Raw genomic sequence first — 16,323 nt, forward strand, 5'->3', positions numbered from 1 at the left:
CTCCACATCACACAGTGAGTTAGCAGCAGATCTGGGAATAGAATCCCTATTTCTGACCTCACTATACTATGAGGGCATATGACCTCATATACTATGAGGGCATAGGAAAAAGTGCTCCTTGGTGGCACAGCTCCCATGTAAGAGATTTTCTTCCCCTTTAATTCCAACCAGCCTCCTTCCCTTGAGACTCTCCCAGATTCTGGAGACATGTCATTGAATACACATAAATTAATATACCATTGGACACAATCTGAGTCTACTTTCATCTAACTCATGTTGTCAGAAGTACCGGAAGATTCAATGGGGAAGGAAATATGCATTTATTAAGCACCTTCTATGTGCCAGGCACTATTCTAGGTGTTCTACAAATATTAACTCATTTGATCCCTACAACGACTCTGGGATGTATGTTATGATCCCTATTTTAAAGTTGAGAAAACCAAGGCAGTCAGAGATTAAGTGATTTACTAGTTTCACAAAGCTAGTGTGGCTAGATTTTAATTAATTTTTCCTTATTTTAGGCCCAGAGCTCTATCCATTCTGCCACCTTGCTATCTCTAAAACTAATGCAGATACTTAGAGTGAGGAAGGTAGAGAGTTGAAAAAGGATTAAAGAGTAGGGCAAGCCAGACTTGAAATATTATTGAACAGAAAAAGGATAACTCTACAGCTAGGTAGAGTAGAGGGCTGAGTCTGAACTTTGAGTCCAGGAGACCTCAGTTTAAATTTGGCTTCAGATATTTATTAGCTCTACGATCCCATACTTAATCTCTCTCAATCTCAATTTCTTCATATGTAAATTGAGAATAATAATAACACTGCCTTCCCAGGGTTGTTGTTGAGGATAAAGTGAAATAACATGCAAAATACATTTCAAACTTTAACACACTATATAAATGCTAGCTATCATCATCATCATCATCACCATTATTATTATTAATGCTCTTTTTAAGGCAGAAGGAAAGTATGCTGGCTCTGTCACTGACTCACTGGATGACCCCTGCCCTCAGTTACTTCTTTCATCTCTCAAATGAAGGACGATTTTTATGGTCCTTTCTTACTCTAATATTCTATAAGAATAAGAAAAATTGGAACAAGAGGTTTGGCAATTGTTAATGCTGTAAAGTTACCCATGTATATATCCTGTAAATAAAAGGCTATTAAATAAAAAAAAAAAGAATAACTAATGAACTCTTTTTTTTTTTTTGAGGTTGATGATGAAAAAGTGAGGGTCCTGGAGTCTAGACAGAGAGTCAGGGGAGCAAAAGAGTGATAACTAAAAACCAGGGCAGTGATTCATCCAACAAATATTTATTAAATGCCTAGCGTGTACAAGCATAAGGTCATAGATTACAAGTTGGAAGAGACCTCAGAAATGAGTCCAAGCTCTTCACTTGACAGATGAGGGAGTGGACCAAGAAAGGTGGAATGATTTGGTCTGAGACTGACAGGCAATAAATAACAGACCGAGGATCCCTTCCAAATGTGCTCTTTTTACTACACCAGGAATGCAGAGCTAGACCCTGAGAGAGATGCAAAACTAAGGCAGAAATGGTCTCTAGCATACACACACAGCTCTCTGAGCTTACAGTCTTATAGAGCGAGACAAGGCATGTACACAAAAGCCATTAAATTAATACAAAGTGCAATAAGAGACATGAAATATATCCTTATTTTTCAGATAGAAAAACTGAGGCTCAATATATATTCCATTCTAAAATATCTTCTATAAGTGATCTTCTAGAATCTGTCTAAAGACCTCTAAAGGAAGTATAGTAAAATAGTAAAAATATTGGAATTGTGTTGGAAGACCTGAATTCATGTTGAAACTTCTATATTTATTAACTGTGTGACCCTAGGTTTAACTACTTTGAGCCTCAGTTTTTCTATCTGAAAAATAAGGATAATAATATGCTACCTAGCATATGTAGAATTCTTGGGAGGAAAGTGTTTTATAAAGTGTAAAGTATCATAAAAATGTGAGTTTTTGTTTCCTTTAAAGACAAGCATATTTACTTTAAGGCAAATCAAGTTGTTAGGGCTTTTCCTCCTTTAAATTGAACTTGTATCTGTCTTTCCACAAGGATTAGCTATTTAGTTCTATCTCTCTTCTAGGGGTAGATTATAATGTTCTCTTCTTAATCTTCTTTTCTCTAGGATAAGCATTTAGCTTTCTTTTTCTTATTTTCATATGTCTTAATCTACAATTCCTTTTGTCACCCAGTGGATGACATCATGCCAATGTCTTTCCTAAAATGTGACATTAAGAACTCAGCAACACTCCAGATATGACTGTATACGGTACCTTGTACTTTTTTTCTTCAGCTAGATGTAGGGAGATCCTTGAAGACAGGTTGGAAGGGGATGGGACACCTACCCCCAAACATGACTTTCAATTGTGCCATCACAAGCAAAGCAACTTCTATCTCTTGTTGCTAGCCCAGTCTTTAAATTGAGATGTAGGGAACCTTTAGGACAAAGTGAGGCTGGCTATCCTTCGGCATTAAATTTTCCATCTCTTGCTATTTACACCCTTTGAGGGAAGAGAAAGAGGAAAACTGGTAAGGAATGGATTTTCTTTTTCTTGCTATGCAAGAAGGCATAGCAAGTCTCTTGAAGGCAAGAAAACAGTGCCTTGCTTTTGGAAGGAAGAATTGTGAAACAAGGCCTCCATCTGACTATGTGTCTCTTATCTCATATTGTACTTGTCTCCAGGCTGACTTCCAGCCACTGTTGGGAATATGAACTATGCTCTCCACTCAGTGATGAACATTCTTATACCTGCTCATATCCTTCACAACCCAGACTTTTAGCTCCTATAGATTATCACTCAAACCCCATTTCCCATCCCTTTACCACTTAATTCATCATTACCATCCCCTTCAATTCTCCCATCTAAAGTTTCAACCAAATACCTCCCTTAAATTTTTGTTCTCTAGGCAACACCATCTTCAATATTTTCCTTTACTCCTATTCACTAGCTTTTACTAAAACATGGCTCTCCCTTGATGATATAACCTCCTTAGCCATTTTTTCCAGTATTAGTTATACCTTTACTTATTCTTCTTAACTTAATAGTGTAAGTGGGGAAGTTGAAATACTTGCTTTCTATCACTACTTCTAGGTTCACACCATATATCTATCAGTAACCTCTTTTTCTTTGAGATTAATATTATTTATATCTAATAATCAATCAAAATCCTATTTCTACAGATCCCCAGTTCCCTCCCCTTCCATGAAGTATTTTCTCTTCTCTAAGTCTTGCTCTCATAATATGGGACTTCAACATATACACTGACTCTTCCTCAAGCATCCTAACTACTCAACCCACTCCATTTTTGTAAGCCATCCCTTCATCCCACCTCAGCCACATACAAAGATGGTTATTCCCTTGATCTTTCCATCACAAAAAATTATGTTTAAAAATTCTGAAATCATTTTATTCTACTACAATCTATTGACTTTTAATCTCTCCCTTTCCCTTCCCTTACAAAACTCTATTCTTCATATGCATGGTAACTGCCAATTCCTTGACTTTCAATTATCTTCTATGCCATCTTTCCTGTACTTGCCACCATCTCTTCTTTTCCCTATCTTGACATTTTGGTGAACCAATTTCATTCTAGCCTCTTTATCTCACCAATTATACCCAGCCAAGTCTCAGCCTTGGATCTCCTACTATTTATTGTCTTTGTTCTTACACACATGCTGCTGAATAAAGATGAAGAAAATCATCTAGGTGTTTGCTTAGATCTACTACACATTTATGTTACACAATCTCAATTATTCCTTCACTCCTGCTAGACATTTCTGTTATAACTCCCTTATTAACTTTTCACTTCCTGTAGTGGCTCTTCCAAATCTTTCCATCCCTTCCAAATCTTGAATTGTTTTCCTTTTTCTCCATTCTCTCAGCAGAGAACTTTGCCTTAGATTTTGTAGAAAAAGTTAAGGCCAGTTCCCATGTGTTCCTTCTCCTTTTATCCTCAGATCTTACCACTCAGATGCCTTCTGCTATCTTTTTCTTCACTTTTGTCTCATTTGATGAAGTGACTTTACTCTGTACCGAGGCTAACACATCTGCTATTTCAAGTGATTCCTTTGCTGTTTCCAGTCTTTCACTTATTTTCAATCTATTCTCCTGCTTAAAAATATATTCATATTTCCCCTATCCTGAAAAAAAAACCCTTAACTTGATTCTTCCATCCTCATTATCATCCGGTAACAAAAAATTGGAAAATTAGTAGAAGCCCATCAATTGGGGAATGGCTGAATAAACTGTGGTGTATGACAGTAATGGGATATTATTGTTCTTTAAAAAATGATGAACAAGTTGATTTTAGAGAAGCCTAGAAAGATTTACATGAATTGATGTTGAGTGAAACAAGCAGAACCAGGAATATGTCATATATAATAATAGCAAGAATGTGCAATGATCAACTATGAAAGACTTGGTTCTTCTCAGTGATTCAGTAATCCAAAGCAAAACCCAATAAGTTTTGTACAGAGAATGTTATCTGTATACAGAAAAATAACTATCGAGATTGAATGTAAATCAACATATACTATGTTCATTTTTTTTCTGTTTTTTTCTTTCCTCTCCCATGGTTTTTCCATTTTCTCTCCCAACATGATTCATAAAATTAAAAAAAAAATTCATGTGCACTAAAAATAAATAAATACATTAAAAAAGAAAGTGAATTCCTTGAAGGTAAGGAACATGTTTTTGCCTTTCTTTATATCCCCAGTACTTACCACAAAGCCTAGCACATAGTAAATGCTTACTAAATGCTTGTTGAGGGACTGAGAAGTAATGAGGACAAGATAATTAAAAAATTATTATTGTGCTTTAGTGTATTGAATTGATACTTCACATTTTTTCATCTCCAACTTCAAAAGGATGAATAAGAAATTGGAAGAGATAAATAGAATAGTTTCCATCTCTTCAAAATCAGAGTAATTCAATATGACACCAAGGTCATTGCAAATGTTCCCAACAAAAATGGAACATGGGGTGTTAATATGAATGCTTTATTTGGAACCAGAAGTCTTCGGATTAAAACTTGCTTTGACTATTTTATATGTGACACTGAACCAATCCCTTTCTATCTCTGAACTTCAGTTCTAAACCCTATAAAAAGAGGGATTGGCCTAGATAACTATTAAATAGCCTTCTGTCCTTGGATCCTATGATATTCACTAATACTCTAATTTTTTGCACACATCCAGAAACAAATCTTTCACTGTAAGGTCTACTGTCTCTAATTGTAGTAGAATAGAAGAGGATGCAGCTCAGTTTTCTTCTTAGGCCTGCCTAATGATTCTAAGAGCTTAACGTTTGGGAAGAGTCTCAAGTTCCCTGAGGATCCTGGATGCCATTTTAACATCAGGTCAATTTCTTTCTCCTTAGGTCAACTATAGATGTCATTGTCCCTGGACATGAAGAGGAGATCTGCTATTCCTCTTGTCTGCTATTTCCCTGTATCAGCCACAACAAGGTTCCCAGTCATGCTTCCTCAGGGATCTGCAATGACCCACTTTTCTAGAAGTTACCTAAACTTAGTAACCTTCAACAAAATCAAGCATTCAAATAAACAAGTTAAGTAAAAAATGGCCATACCTGAAGCCATAAACTCCAAACTATTTACAACTGATTTAAAATGTTTATGTTAACTTTCACAAAATAATAACAAAAACGTCCTGTTTGCTTCTCTGTCCTCTTTTGGTAACTTTTTTTCCCCATGTACTTTTTTGGTGGGTTTTGTGGCTGTTATTATCATTCCTTCTCAGAACTCTTCTAATGCCTTAATGTTGTATGGAGGTGACCCGAATTCCTTGAATTTCTGTAAGTAGAACATGATTACTGACAGACTTTAGCAATCTGACAAGGCTTGGATTAAGGTCCAAGGAATATATTCTATGGGAGGACCAGCTTAATTTAAAATGGGAATGCTCACCATTAGCAGGTTGGCTGCTGAGTAATGAATCCTTTATGAATGATGATGTATATAACAAAAATAAAATTAAGTAAAATGTCCTTCATTTCTGTGTGATCCCCTTCTCTTTCTGTAGTGTTAGTGACCAAGTAGCTCAGTAGTGAAAAAGAGAGCAGATGCTAAGAATTGTTGTTAAACCATCTGGAATCATTAACTTAATTGCTGATAGTCTAAGTGGAATATCCTTTTCCAGTAATAATCAAGTTGATATACAATTCAATACTACGTACCACTCAACCACATCAATATTGGCATAGGATCATAGGTTTAGAGTTCAAAGAGATCTTAGAAACTATCTAATTTAACTTCCTTATTTTACAGATGAGGAAACTGAGCCCCAGATAAGTTAGCTCAAAGTCATAAAAGTAGTTAGAGGACAAGTTGCAATTCAAGCTCATTTTTCTGAGGAAACCTTTGCATTATCTTATATTATCTCCTACTCTCATAATTGAATCTAGGAGATACAAAGATGTTTCAGGTAAATGGAAAGTTGGATCAGAGAAATGGACAAAGAACTGAATAGATTTTGTTTTATCATGTGCTCAATCAATAAGAAATATCACTTTATTGGCTATTCAGTCATCTTGTTCTGCAGGGAATATGATGAACATAAGTAGAAGAAAACATCACCATTGTCATTTCAGCTCCTATGCTGATGTAGAGGATCAAGAAATAGAGAAATTCAATGTAGAACTTCACTAGATCTTTTAGATCATTCAATTAGCCAGCAACATTTATTTTGTTGGTAGTTGGGATTGTAAAAATAAAAGTGAAATAATAGACTCTACTTACCAAAGAACTTGCAGTTTAGCTGAGGATGAGGGAAGAGGACAACAAATACATATATACAATATAGATAAAAATAATTTTGAGTCAAGGAACTAGTAGCTTAGGAGATTAGGAAAAGCTTCACCTCTAAGGTGGTACTTGAGTTCAACTTTGAGGAATACTAGAGATATAAAAGATAGAAGTGAGGAAGAGGAGATTCTAAGCATGGGGGACAGCCAACGAAAAGGGAAGAGGGATTGAATTGAAGAGGGAAGGTGGAGGTTTGTATAGGAAGAAGAGTAAGAAGATCAGTTTGGTACCTTAATAACAATTGCATAAAAGTATAATGTATATAACAAGGCTGGAAAGATAGTTGAGATTGTGAAAGGGTTGAATGTTGAAAAGAATTTTCTATTTGGTTAAAGATGTAATGGGGACCACTGGAGTTTATTGAATAGGGGCTTGACAGTTCTACACCTTTGCTTTAGGAAAATCACTTTGGTAGCTGTATGAGAGATGTTTAGGAGTGGGAAAAGACTGAGACAATGAAACTTATCAAGACACAGGAATAGCTAGATGGTTCAGTGAATGCTAGGCCTGGAATCAGTAAGACTCATTTTCCTGAGCTCAAATCCAGTCTCAGACACTTAGTAGCTCTATGACCCTTGGCAAATAATTTAACCCTGTTTGCCTCAGTTTTTTCATCTGTAAAAATGAGCTAGAGCAACAAATAGCAAACTATATCAGTATTTTTGCCAAGAAAAGTCTAAATAGAATCATGAAGAGTTGGACAAGACTGAAATGGCAGATTAAAAGCAGTCAAGAGACATCTGTGATAATCCAGGTGGGAGAGGTGGTGGCTGAGCAAGTGAAGATAAGGGGACAAATGCAACTCAACAATTCAATAGAAGCAACGAGGTCATTGTAAGAGGAGACATAAAGGAGGACTGAAAAATAGATTGGAAAATGTGCTTTTGGTATATGAAAAGAAAGAGTACAAAGACTTATAGAGAGTATTCAGAAATTTCATTCTGAATAAGACTATATTATGTAAGTACACAATATAAACTTCTTCAACAAAACACTCAGGAAGTGCTCAACAAAGTGAGTACTAAGCATTACATAGTAAAAAAAAAATGCTATCCCAGTAGCCAGGAAGTTACTTATGACTGACATGGGAACAATTTCCAAGTCACAGATCAGTAACTCAAGGACCTTTTATAACAAATTAGAAGCAATAATAAAGATGAGACAGCTTATACTGTTTCAACTATTTTAAGTCAACTTATTTAAATAGATTTTTAACTAAAAACATTGGAAAGGAATGAAGGTGAAGATATTGACCATGACAATCACAATTTTTAAGAAAGTTTAATCAATATAAGACAATGATCATTACAGGAAGGTCAAGAGAGTGTGGAAAGTATTTCATTCTTGCTAAGCAGAGAGACATGGAAGCCCAGGGCAATAACAATTACAACACAAACTTATTTTTAAAAGCCTTATGGAGTAGGACAGTGGAAAATAATGAGCAAAATTGGCTCATGTAGCAAAAAGCAGAATCTACAGAAAATGTGGCATAAGATCAACCAAAACAGATCAGCCCAAGAACATTTGTAGATAAAAATGTAAGGGCAGCAAAAAGATATAAATGGAACAGATTTGCCAGCATTTCTGTAGCAATCTGATCTCATCATAATGGAACCACCCATTTGTATTACAAGACTTTGATATTCAAGCAATAAGGTGGCACAATGGATAACCCATTATGGTTAGGAAGACCTGAATTCAAATCATGCCTCTTATTATGAGTGACTCAGGCCAAGCTATTTAACCTCTTTGCCTCAGTTTCCTAATCTATAAATGGAGATAATAAGAGTACCTACCTCCTAATGTTGTCATAATCATGAAATAATATATAAAGCATTTTAAACCTCAAAATATCATAAATTGCATTATTAATTTTAATATATTTAATGATATTTAAGTAGATGAAGTCAGAAAGAGTAGCTGGATTTGCTCAAGCATAGAAATGAATATATACTGAATTTGAAACAATTTTGAAATCATCAATTTCTAAAATATTTCTAAAAGGGGGAAGATTTCAAAAATGAAATGAAAAAAAAAACCTATTGTTGGCCCTGCAACTTTCAGCATTTTTACCATTGATTTAGGTAAAATCTTAAAAACATACTTGTCAGTAATTCCGGTAAAAATGAAAAGTGCCATCTGTATTCAGAGAGAGATGTATGGAGACTGAATATGGATCAAAGCACAATATTTTCACCTTTTGTTACTGTTGTTTGTTTGCTTTTTATTTTTCTTTCTCATGGTTTTTTCTTGAGCAGTGTGATGAATATGGAAATATGTTTAGAAGAATTGCTCATTTCACCTATATCATATTGCTTACTATCTTGGGGAGGGGGAGATAAGACAGGGAGGGAGAAACATTTGGAAAATAAGGTTTGATTTTTGCATGTATTTAAAAAATACATCTTTATCTTTGCATGCATTTGGAAAAATAAAATAATATTGAAAAAAGTATACTTGTCAAATCTGAAAGTGACATAAAACTGGAAGGAGAAACTCATACCTTGTAGGAAAGAATCAGAATCCAAAATGATCTTGATTGCTATAGTGATGGGTCAAAACAAAGAGAGTTAAATTTGCAATGAAAGTGTAAAATTACATGTCTAAATTAAAAACAAAAACTCACAGCTTCACAAATGCAGAATAAAAAAAAATAAGCTAGGTGACACTTCCTGTGAAAAGAATCTGGTGATTTTAGTGGCCTGAAAGTTCCAGATGAGCCCATGGCATGGTATGCAGCCAAAAATTTGGATGTTATTTTGGGCTGTAGTAAGAGAGGTAAAGTATCCAAAAAAGAGGGAAGAAATCATTTTGTTGATCTCTGCTACCTCACCCAAAGGGAAGAATGGTATTCTTTTTAGAAGAGATGAAGGGACATAAGGAATGCCTTCCTACTTTCTGGTTAATTAGGAGAATGATGTGTTCCTTTAAAGAGTGAAATAAAAGTTTCATCCTTAAAATAAAAATGAAATAGGTTGGGAAGGAGAAGGGAATCCCTGATCTGTGTAAGGAGATTGGAGGGTGGAAACAGTGACATAAAGGAAAAAGAGAAGAAAAAGAAACTTACTTGTGTAGAGCTAAATAATAGGAGGCTCTTTGCAAAGAAGAGTATTTTGACTCTGAGGGGCAAGCAGCTTCTTGTTCTGCAAGATTGATGATGTGGGTCCACAGGTGTGGCCAGGAGAGGGAGTATCCAGGAAGGATTAGAGGAAGAAGAGATAAGTATTGATGGCTGGTAATTCCCTTTTGAGAGGTCCCAAGGGAGCTATTTGTCAGCTTAATGTTAGTGAGAAAGATCTCTTTATGGCAATTTAATCTTATTATGGCTTGCATCCAGGAATGAGATACCTCCCAAGAAATATCAAATCTGATGATCTTTACCCATTTGATACAATGGAAAAAAACATTGGCTCAGGAGTCTTAGGAGTTCACATTTTGTTTCTGATACTCAGAACCTCTGTGGCAAGGACATTAAATTCAATGAATTTTATTTTCCCTATTTGCAAAATGAAATGGGTAAGGTAGATATTTTCTGAGGTTTCTTCCAATTTTGTGGTTATGGTCTTAAGATCTAGTCATGTAAGGCAGGGGACAGGGTACATATAATACTACTAGGAGAAATCTAGAAAGAAGTATTTAGGATCATGAAGTCAGGCAGAAAAAAACAACCCTGAAGATCTTAATGGTTTTTAATGTCTATAAGACACCTAGAATTGGAACCTGAATCTTTTGGCACCTGAAATTTCATAATTGCTGATAATCAAAGGCAAGGATTTCAAATGAAAATGCTAAATTTGAGAAATGAAGAGCTGGTAAAAAAGACAGTGTCTGAGAGTAGATTTTGGACTTGTGGACCACTGCTTAAAATAAAGGGATGAAGGACTTTTGGCTAGGAAAAGAATACACATAATAAGGAGTAGTAAAATGTATTTTTCTAGTAGTACTGAAAAATCTGAAAGCAATTTTAACAGAGAAAGAAAGAGGAAGGAGAAAACAGTCTATACATAGCTATCAACTTAGATATCATAAAGAGTAATTACATGAGAACACAGGACATAAAAATCCATATCCATCTACTTATGTACCACACAACAAAGAATAGGTTATAAGAAAGGTGAACTAAAGATCCTGTGCAAGGAGACAAATTTGATTTCATAACTCTCAATGAAACTTGATGGAATCTGATCTGTGAAAAAATAGGATTCTGTGTACCTCATTTAAAAGGAACAGGTATGGACAAAGAAGGAGTCAGTCTGTAAAGGAATGATTAACAGATAGCTATTAATGCAATGTATTGGAGACTGGAAGAGGACTGGAGAACTTGACAGGTGAGTATTGAAATAAACTAGTGCTGCTTATTACGGGTAAGGAAGAGCAAACAGCAGCCATTTGGAAGAATCCTAGGTTCATGTCTCTAGAGGGGAAAAGAACCTTAGAATTCATCTGTTCCAGGGGTTCTTTACGTCTATGAACTTAAATTTTTATTATTATATTTCAGCATAATCGGTTTCCCTTGTAATCTTATGTATTTTATTTAACGCAACAATATTTTGAGAAATCCATGGGTTTCACTAGAATGCCAAAGGGGTCCACAACACAAAAACGGTAAAGAATCCTCTATCTAGTCCAACTCCCTTCTTTAATAATGAGGAAACTGAGACCCAGAAAGTGAAATGATTGGTTCTAACTCATACAAGTGGTTCGTGTAAAGGGCTAGTCAGGTTCTTAGTGTTTTTTCCATCATACTATGCTAATTTGGAGTTTTAAAGTAGATGTGAAGAGCTGGTTTGTGAAGGAAAGATTAAAGAAGACTCACTTGGTCCCACAGAACAAAACTAGAAATAATTCTGGAGTTTCAGAAAGATTTCAGTCATGATATGAAGAAAAATTTCTTAACAATTAAAGATGTTTCAAAGTGTATTTGGCAACGTTGGAAATGTAATAGGTTTCCTACTACTGGAGTATCTTCCAGTAGAAAGAGGAAGAATTTTTGCTATGGTTGTCCATAAAGTATTTTTTGGTAAGATCTGCCTCTCAGATACTATGAATCTGTGTGCCACAGAGGGCCAGTCCCCAGCTCTCAAGGGGAGAATAGAAGAATCAGTTAACCTAGGATAGCAGAAAAGAATCTTTAGAAGAAAGGATGCATTTTGATGTGTGTGTGTGTATGTGTGTGTGTATAAGTAGATGTGACTGAATAAGGCAAAACATTTAAATTTTATTATAAAAAGTAAATATGCCTGAATTTTTATATCTCCCATTCTTAATCTTCCAAACTGGTATGTCAACAAATTGATTAGTTTAACATTATTCTTAATTTAAAATTCATTTAATACATTTCCTGTATAGCATCTCCTGAAATATTATTTGTCTGCTTCAGTGCATATTTGGGTTTTTATGCTCTGGGACTCAGTTCTCTCCCCCACCATCCTCTGTTTTCAGCACAGACATGAATGCTGTGGCTTCGTGGCAATAGGAAAAGAATTATTTTCCTGCCAAGCATAGGCAACTAGAATTTCTAGGTAAGCATAGGCTTGAAGACTTATGAGAAGATAAAGTAGGTAACTGCTTATAGATTCATTTTAAGCATATGTTGAAAGACTTTCCTGCCCTCAAAACATTCCTTGCTCTGTAGCCTGACACATTGCCTGAAATTCCATGTTTAGGACATCATTTCATTGGTTTAAGAAGTTGTCTTTTAAAACATTCCCTTGTAAAATAAATATGCATCTAAGAGGTCTTGTTTGCTCTTCAATACTTTAATTCAAGAATTCTTAACTTATTTTTGTGATATGGACCTCTTTGGAATTTGATGAAGCATATGGACCTTTTACTAGAAGAATGTTTTTAAAAGCAAAAAAATAAAATACAGAGGATTAAAAAGAAAAACAATTGTGTTTAGATGTAGTTATCAAAGATATTTAAAAAAATAATGGACTCCATCAGAAGACCCTCTCCTAATTGATCTGGGATGTCATCATTTTAAGTGGACCATCCTTCAGGGAAGATTGGACTTTCTCATTGTATATGATTCTTGTTCATACTATAATAGCAACAACAGCAGCAGCAAAAGCAAAAACAATAATAACCATTGGCAGAAAGGTAGGTGAGAAAGCACCAGTCCTGAAGTCAGGAGAACCTGAGTTCAGATTTGGTCTTAGACACTTAACACTTCCTAGCTGTGTGATTCTGGGCAAGTCACTTTTGCCTCAGCAAAATTTAAAAAAAAAAAAAAAAGAAAAAAGGAAAAGAAAGCAAGGTAGGTGAGAATGGATGAAATGCTGGGTGTGGTGTCGGGAAGAACTAAGTTCAAATTCAGTCTCAGACCCTGAATTGTTGTGTGATCCTGAGCAAGTCATTTAGCTCCTGTCTCAATTTAACTCTTATAAAATGGGGAGAATAATAGCACTTATCTCCCAGGTTTGTTATAATTATAAAGTGCTTTGCACAGCACCTAGCACATAGTAAGGGCTATATAAATGTTAGTTGTTGCTGTTGTTATATACTGTTTTGAGATTTGCAACATACTTTACATATGCTATCTCATTTGCTCCTTTTAACAGCACTGTGAAATTAGTATTATTGGTATCATTATCATGCCCATTTTATAGATGAGGAAATTAAGATTAAGAGATGTTAAATGACTCACTTGGGGTCACAAAGTTAAGTGTCTGAGGTTGGATTTGAATTCAGGTCTTCCTAACTCTAAGTCCAACACTTTATCCACTGTGCACCTAATTTTTGTATTGGTAGTTTTTACTTATTAACTTTATATTTTCTTTCTCTATATGTACAAATAGTATACTCTTTACATATGTACAGATGTACATACATACTGTATAGATAGTATATGTGATTAGTATCTATATCATCTATCTGTAGAGATAGTAGGTAGATACTATCTTTGTAGGTATATATATATATATATATATATATATATGATTTTTTATAGTATGTAAAGTCTCTACATATAGATAGTGTATATATCTCTACATCTATAGTATATACTATCTATATATGGATAGAGAGATAGTACATAGATAGTATGTCTCTATACATCTATAAACCTATATTATATACTATATATATAGGCATAGCATATACATCAACAAATCTATAGTATTTATAGTATATATATCTATATACTTATAGTATATATTACTTATATATGGATATGTGTGTGTGTGTGTGTGTGTATTATAAAGATCTTATCTATGTACATATAGATGGTAAAATTGAGTGTTGGGAAAGACCTTAATTTAGAAAGTACAGATTGTGAAACACAGAGTTGAGAAGCTGAATAATCTGTGCTTTTGCAACAGCAAAAAGGTGAACTTGCTGGACTCTAGAGGGCATGAAGGGTGTATGGGACAGGAATGTCTTATAGAAGAAAGATTATAGGCAAATTTTGAAAGTCTTTAAATGTCAAACAAAAAGGCTTTAAAAAGTCTTTGAATGTTATTTTGGGACTATATGGGGGAATTTTTCTTGTGCATGATTTGTTTAGGGAATAAGCTTAGTAATGGAGTCTCTTATTCACCTTTTTTTTTTTTTTTACTGAGGCAGTTGGGGTTGTGACTTGCCCAGGGTCACACAGCTAGGAATTGTTAAGTGTCTGAGACAAGATTTTTTAAAAATAGCTTTTTATTGACTGTTCATATGCATGGATAATTTTTTTTTTACAACATTATCCCTTGCACTCACTTCTCTTCCAAATTTTTCCCTTCCACCCTCCACACCCTCCCGTAGATGGCAAGCAGTCTTATACATGTTAAATATGTTATAGTATATCCTAGATACAATATATGTGTCCAGAACCTAACATTTTTCTTGTTACACAGCAAGAATTGGATTCAGAAGGTAAAAATAACCTGAGAAGAAAAACAAAAATGCAAACTATTCACCTTCATTTCCCAGTATTCCTTCTCTGGGTGTAGCTAAGACTGTCCATCATTGATCAATTGGAGTTGAATTAGATCTTCTCTTTGTTGAAGATATCCACTTCCATCAGAATATATCCTCATATAGTATTGTTGAAGTGTATAATGGGCTGGTTCTGCTCATTTCACTCAGCATCAGTTCATGTAAGTGAGACCAGATTTGAACTCAGGTCTTCCTGACTTCAGGGCTGGTACTCTATCCACTGTGCCACCTAACTGCCCCTGAAGTCTCTTATTAAATGGATATTTTGTTTACTTTATTTGCTTACTTTTAAATTACTTTCCAAAATGGTTATACCATTTTATAGCTTTATGAACTATGTATTAGTGTCTATCTTTACTACTTCTTTTTACTACTTCTTCAACATCAACTCTTGTCATTTTTTGGTCATTTTTGCAAATATGAAGTGCGTGAGGTAAAAACTTCAGGTTGTTTTGAATTGTATTTCTCTTATTATGAGTGATTTGGAGCATTTTAAATTTTTACATGGTTGTGATACTGTGTAGTTATTTTGAGAATTGTTGGTTCAGAATCTTTGACTATTTGGGCAATGATTATTAATTTTATCTATCTACAATATTTATGTATGTATAATATATAATAATACATTTTAATTTTTATTAATCTTGGATATCAAAATTTTATCTGAGAAATTTGATGCAAACATCTTTCAGCCATTTCACTTATTATCTTAGAAACTAATATTGTATGCACATAAGCTTTTCTCTTTCAGGTAATCAAAGTTTTTTATTTTATTTTATGTAATTGCTTTTATCTCTTATTTTATTGTTGTTGTTTTTCAGTCATGTTCTTGACAAAGACACTGTAGTAGTTTAACATTTTCTTCTTTAGCTTGTTTTACATATGAGGACACTGAATCAAACAGAGTTAAGTGATCTTGGGCAAGATCATACAGCTAGTAAGTATCTGAGAACTGATTTTAACTCAGAAGATGAGCTTCCCTCACTACAGGCTTGATATTCTATCATGTATTATCTAGCTGCCCATCTTTTGTTTGATTAAGAATGTATCTCTTATCCACAGTGGTGAGAAGTATATGATCTATCTTTTCTCATTTTTATAGTAGGATCCTTAATATTGAGGTCATATATCCATTTAGAATATAATGTGAAGTGTGATATGTGATGTTGGTCTAAGCCTAATTTCTGTCAGACTGCTATATAGTTTTTAAAAGTAGTTTTTGTCAAATAAGGAGTTTTTCTCTAAGTAATTTGTATTTTGTAAATTGTTTGTGGATCTGCCTTTATCTAATTTGTTCCATTGTACTGTCTCTTGATTTTTTAAACAATATTAGATGATTTGATTATTGCTGCTTTATAATAGAGTTTGAGATCTGAAAATGCTATTCCTCTTTCATTCTTATTTTTCATCATTTTTCTTGATATTTTAGATCTTTTATTTTTTCAAATGAATCTTATTTCATCAAATTCTATAAATATATCTTATAATTTGATATAACATTGAAATTATAAAGTAATTTATAATTATAATTAGAAGTTCAGTAATA

At 34.2% G+C, this 16,323-nt stretch overlaps 1 long non-coding RNA gene across 2 annotated transcripts in view; it reads left to right on the top strand.

The window, feature by feature from the left end:
* LOC116421674 overlaps window positions 1–6,279 on the top strand; it is a 94,213-nt gene extending 87,934 nt beyond the window's left edge. The window contains exon 4 of one of the 2 annotated variants that reach the window (XR_004232154.1): window positions 5,411–6,279. This is a non-coding gene — a long non-coding RNA (uncharacterized LOC116421674). The remainder of the gene's footprint in view (window positions 1–5,410) is intronic. The other variant, XR_004232155.1, reaches the window with a different exon arrangement.
* Window positions 6,280–16,323: the final 10,044 nt, after the last annotated feature.

The sequence above is a fragment of the Sarcophilus harrisii genome, chromosome 2 (assembly GCF_902635505.1).
Source record: "Sarcophilus harrisii chromosome 2, mSarHar1.11, whole genome shotgun sequence".
Taxonomy (NCBI): Eukaryota; Metazoa; Chordata; class Mammalia; order Dasyuromorphia; family Dasyuridae; genus Sarcophilus; species Sarcophilus harrisii.